Below are 6,423 nucleotides of genomic sequence, written 5' to 3'. Positions count from 1 at the left end.
CAGAAGACTGTCACAAGCCATTAAAAGACTGGGTATAACCAATGCAAGCTCAGAAGACTGTGTCACAAGCCATTAAAAGACTGGGTATAACCAATGCAAGCTCAGAAGACTGTGTCACAAGCCATTAAAAGACTGGGTATTACACGTCACAAGCTCAGAAGACTGTGTTACAAGCCATTAAAAGACTGGGTATAACCAATGCAAGCTCAGAAGACTGTGTCACAAGCCATTAAAAGACTGGGTATAACCAATGCAAGCTCAGAAGACTGTGTCACAAGCCATTAAAAGACTGGGTATAACCAATGCAAGCGCAGAAGACTGTGTCACAAGCCATTAAAAGACTGGGTATAACCAATGCAAGCTCAGAAGACTGTTTCACAAGCCATTAAAAGACTGGGTATAACCAATGCAAGCTCCGAAAACTGGGTATACACATCACAAACTTGGTACAGTGTCATCTTATTACTAACTGGGTATATACATCATAAACTCATAAAACTGGGTGTACCCTACATAAACTCATAATATGACTGGATTTATACTTCACAAACTAGGTACAGATAGGATCGTATTAGACTGGGTATATCCATCACAAACTGGGTACAAAGTAGGATCTTATCCGACTAGGTATACCCAACACAAACTCAGTACAGTAACATCTTATCAATTGAAACATGTCAATATTTCATAAAGTATAGCATTTCAATATCATAAAATAATCAATTCCATACACAATTGGGAGGGGTTGTTAAAGAAAACTTCTCGAAATTACTTTCTTTCCCCATGGTCCATGACAACGTTTCTGTTAACAATCTGGTCGGATTCATCAATGTCTACTTTAAAATTTGTTTACACTTAAGTTTGTTTTGTGGACAGAAGTATTTAATGAGAAGTTTTCCATCGCAAATTGTGTATGTGATCGCAGAAAGTGATTTTGATAGAGATATAACAATGGATGTGTTGTTTCAGCTCTTACTGATATTTTATCTCTATAGTTTGTATGAGGACTAGTAAACATCCGCCTCCATAAGGGCGTGGTTTATGTACTCCCCTCCTCAACCTTACCTCAGTCTGCTACTTTTCAATGTCAGCATAAGTCGTCTGCTCCTCTGGGTTCATGTTTCTTGCCGATCCTCGCAAAAGATCCAAGTTAGCGTAATGAAGACTGTCATCTGCGACGGTATCTTCCCCAACGCCGTCTTCATCCTGCTCTGGCGCGGCTAGGCTGGGGTCTCGGTGCTGGCTTGGGTCATGGTGCTTGCTCGGCGTTTGGAGAGATGATACGGAACGACGCGAGGGGGTTTCTGACCGGACGCGACACTTCCTGGTACCGGCAAACCCTCCACAGCGACGGTTGGTTTTTGACGCTCAGACGGACTGGAATAACCACTCGAGGTCTTAGAGGTGTCGGTTCCACGATTCAGCATCGATCCATCCTTCCCACTTTTGAAGCCTTTCCAAGATGCCTTCTCAGTTGAAATGGCGCCAAGCGTCTTACTTTTGGCGCGACTTTTATCCACCACAGCATACATGGCCTCTGCCTGCTCGATGTTACCACTGCATACAGTAACCGTTTCCTTCGGGGACTCAACTGATCTCTCGCCTGCAGAGCTAGTGTGCTCATTTTCTTGATCACACCTCGGAGTGTCTCCGTGCAGTTGGGTTTCTGATATCCCGTCTGCATCACTTTCTCCTCCGTCATCTTGAGTTGTGTGAGATTGACGTCTATCAATAGTCTTGGATTGAGATCGTCCTCTGAAGACAAGAAAGTACAGGAGGATTACAATGAGGAGAATGAGCAAAACACCGGCTACCGGCCACCCTGCTAAGATGACGATAGAGTCTTGTGAAGATGGCGCTCTATCTTCAAGATGGGTTTTGATGGGTGTTGGAGGAGGGTCCGTTGGAACTTCTGGACCTCGAGATGTTACTGGGCCTGACGTAGTTTCCATGGCTTCCTCAGCTAGATGCACAAACAACCTACCAGTTTGTCCTGACCCTGTCAGTGACGATGCTCCATTGTTTACTGAACATTGTATCATGGAACCATTCATCTCTATTCCTAACCTAAGCATTGTCAGATTATTGATATCTTTGATAATGTCAAAGTCAATTCGAGCATTATTCTCCAACAGTTCTGTCACGTACCAAATGTATTCCACATTATACTGATCGAGTGACTGCGTTAGGCAACTGAAGTAAGCGTTTCCACCTGCTTTTATATCAATCCGCGATGGTGAGACAGTAGTGTTTACAGGATCAACAATTGCCAATCTTGCTACGTCGGAAAACCCATCGCTCATGTAGCAACTGTAATACCTTTCATCTACTGTTTGTATGTAATGTATGCTTAAGGTTGATGTACAGTCCCTAAATGAAACACTATACCTCTCACTGCCAGTAAACCTTCTATGAATCATAGTGCCGTTAAATATGGTTTTGTTAAATGTCGGTGTCATTTCGGGACCACGTTGCCAGTATAAGTTAAGATTTCGTCCAGCACATAGTGCTCTTATTGGTCTACAGCTGAATGATACACTTCCTCCCAATATGGCGATGGTGTCAACTGGGTGTGTCTGGAAATCTGTAGCTTGACCCAACCCCCAGATCGAAGTCATAACAAGAATGAGCAGAAACATCGTAGCTGTTGATACGTGATGAATGAGCGATGAAATAACAGCAAACTATACAGTCCTCACATTGATAGGAAATCAAGTCTCAAAGTTGAACTTATTCAAAGATCGTAGAATAACGCCAAGCAACGTTAGATTTCGAATCAAATCGATTTCATTCAAACATTCTTCAATTCATTCGAAAACACTCAATCCGTAGTTACGTCTTGAATGCAGTACAGATTTTATAATAAAACAAGCCTTTTGGAGATTGCTTTTCATACAAGATTTTTTTCTTTTCAACTTCCTCTTCCCTTTTTTACCGCAAAACCATAAACTGATTTTTAAGGCTGATTGGTTGATGGGAAATAATGACGTAATGTTATACTTTTAATTCCCCATTTGACTATAAATCTATTATGCGGGAAACTTCACTTAACAAACAAGATTGGTTTCCTGTTAATAATTTGTTTGTGCAAGTTCCTTATTGTTCTTACATTTCATTACGTCGAATATTAAAGGCAGTGGACACTGTTGGTAATATTACTCAATAAATTGTTAGCATAAAACCTTACTTGGTGACGAGTAATGGGGAGAGGTTGGTGGTATAATACATTGTGAGAAACGGCTCCCTCTGAAGTGCCATAGTTTTCGAGAAAGAAGTAATTTTCCACGAATTTGATTTCGAGACCTCAGATTTAGAATTTCAGGTTTTGAAATCAAGCATCTGAAAGCACACAAATTCGTGTGACAAGGGTGTTTTTTCTGTCATTATTATCTCGCAACTTCGGCGACCAGTTGAGCTCAAATTTTTACAGGTTTGTTATTTTATGCATATGTTGAGATACACCAAGTGAGAAGACTGGTCTTTGACAATTACCAGTAGTGTCCAGTGTCTTCAAGGTGACTATTTTGTGTGAATCAATTTCAAATTAATTGTGCACCTTTGACGTAATTTTACCAGTGTGTTCGTCTCATGCTGATTAAAGGATTGGACTGGCCGATTTTTAAAAAGAGCTAGGCCCTAAAATACCAGTTCTTGGTAGCTGGATGGTGATGTTTCTTTCGTGCCAGTAGAAGCAGCTTGCCCGTGTAGTTGGGTTTCCATTTCCTCATACGCCTCTGCATCTTCATCTGGAGCTGTCTGAACTACGTATACACGGGTTGAATTAGGATTGGCTTTGGATCTTCTTTTGGTCACGATAATGTACATGAGTAATGCGAGGAAGAGCAAAGTGGAGACAACAGCTAGAAACCATCCTACTAAGGTGACTGTAGAGTCTGTACATCCTGAAGAAGGGTTGTTACTGTCAGGATCGGGATCTTGCTTCTTGGTCGGTAGAGGGGATGGGGTCTGGTGTGTTGATGGGGTAGACTGTTGGTCTAGGAGTGACGTAGTTGCCATGGCTTCCTCAGCTGGATGCACAAACAACCAACCAGTTTGTCTTGACCCTGTCAGTGACGATGCTCCATTGTTTACTGAACATTGAACCATTGAATTATTCATCTCTATTCCTAACCTAAGCATTGTCAGATTATTGATATCTTTGATGTTGTCAAAGTCAACTCGAGCATTATTCTCCAACAGTTCTTTCCATTCATAGCTTCCTTGTGTTTTCATGTACCAAGTGTATTCCACATTATACTGATCGAGTGACTGCGTGAGGCAACTGAAGTAAGCGTTTCCACCTGCTTTGATATCAATTCGCGATGGTGAGACAGTAGTGCTTACAGGATCAACAATTGTCAATCTTGCTACGTCGGAAAAACCATTGTTGATGAAACAACTGTAATATCTTTCATCTACTGTTGTTATGTTCTGTATGCTTAAGGTTGATGTACAGTCCCTAAATGAAACATTATACCTCTCACTGCCAGTAAACTTTCTATGAATCATAGTGCCGTTAAATATGGTTGTATCAAATATCGGTGTCATTTCGGGACCACGTTGCCAGTATAAATTCAGATTTCCTCCACAAAATTCACTTGTTGGTTTACAAGTAAAGTGTGCGCTTCGACCCAGCAAGGCGAGGGTGTCAACTGGGTGAGTCTGGAAATCTGTGGCCTGACCCGACCCCCAGATTAATGTCATAATGAGAATGAGCAGAAACATTGTGGCTGTTGATACGTGTAGAATGAGCGATGAAATAACAGCAAACTGCAGTCTTTACATTGATATGAAAACCAGAGATACTTTCGACTCACTCGTCAACTTCAAATTAATTTATATGAAAGATGCTCAGCTTAATAAAGACTTAATCCGGAAATAGTATCAAGTAAAATGAAATCTCAAGATGGCAGCCAGTTTTTCCAAAGGTTTTTTATTATTATTTTTGAACTTCCCCTTCCTTTTCAACAAAATAATAAAGTTAAATATATTACATCCAGAATTGTAACCAAGTTATTTAGTCAAGTCAAGTCAAGTTACAAGTAATCTTTCCACAAAGTGAAGTCAAGTCAGAAGTAATTTTTGCTCAATGTTCTATTTCGAATTAATCCATTTGCGCCTCTCACAATAACAAGTGTCAAGCCATCCTAGATTATGAACAAGTCAAATTAATTGTTGTGAAAGCCATCAGATCAATCAGAGGCATTTAAACAATAGTGACAAGCCTCATTTCAGACGAGTGTGTCACGTGACTGTTAAAGGAACACTTCGAATTGGTAGAAAGAAATTATGTAATGTCCCTGTGTTATTTCTACTTATGCGGTTGAAATGCATCCAGACAAGCTTTTAGCTTTTAAGCAATTCTTCGGGCCTCCTAGTTATATTATTTTATATCTGAATAAGTATAACTTGCTTGTAATAGGATCCGCTAAAGCTAAAACAATCACACAAAAAAGTAAGACATTTATAAATATTAATCACAATACTAATGTCATCTTAGTACGTCATCTAAAACGGATGGTTTAGTTATACGAATAATTGTTTAAGGAACGTCCGCTTGTTTTTTTTAAAATTGATGATATATATATTACGATTATACCAACTTACTTAAAGGTAGTGGACACTTTTGGTAATTACTCAAAATAATTATCATCATAAAACCTTTCTTGGTTACGAGTATGGGTAGAGGTTGATAGTATAAAACATTGTGAGAAACAGCTCCCTCGGAAGTGCCATATGTATTCGAGAAAGAAGTAATTTTCAACGAATTTGATTTCGGGACCTCAAGTTTAGAATTTGAGGTCTCGAAATCAAGCTCATGAAAGCACACAACTTCGTATGACAAGAGTGTTTTTTCTTTCATTGTTATCTCGCAACTTCGATGACCAATTGAGCTCAAATTTTCACAGGCTTGTTATTTTATGCATATGTTGAGAAACACCAAGTGAGAAGACTGGTCTTTGACAATTACCAATAGTGTCCACTGCCTTTAAAACAAACAAAATAATCATTGACAACAATGTAAAACATTAAGAAAAATTAATCACAACGTTAATGTCATCTGAGTACACCATCAAACATATAATTGAAACAATATCTTCTTTAACATAAACATACATTAAACTCACACAGGATTTATTTGCCTGTTTTGGTTTTTTTTTTTCACAATACTCGGGAAAGTACCGAGTATAGACCTTTATCATGTTGCCTTCATATTGGTCATGTTCCTCCTATCGGATAACAATAATGAATGCTAATAATCATTTTGTAATTAAGAACCAGACTATTTTGTTCTTTCAGCCTCGGTTTGGTAACATTGATATTAATGAGTAACATTCAAGATGGCTGCACCGTGATAAAGGTCTATAGAGTGCTTTATACACATTAGTATATGAGTAAAACCGAATAACTTTAACTTCTTGA

The sequence above is a fragment of the Asterias rubens genome, chromosome 11 (genome assembly GCF_902459465.1).
Source record: "Asterias rubens chromosome 11, eAstRub1.3, whole genome shotgun sequence".
NCBI classification, from domain to species: Eukaryota; Metazoa; Echinodermata; class Asteroidea; order Forcipulatida; family Asteriidae; genus Asterias; species Asterias rubens.
Note: the sequence above shows the minus strand (reverse complement) of the source record.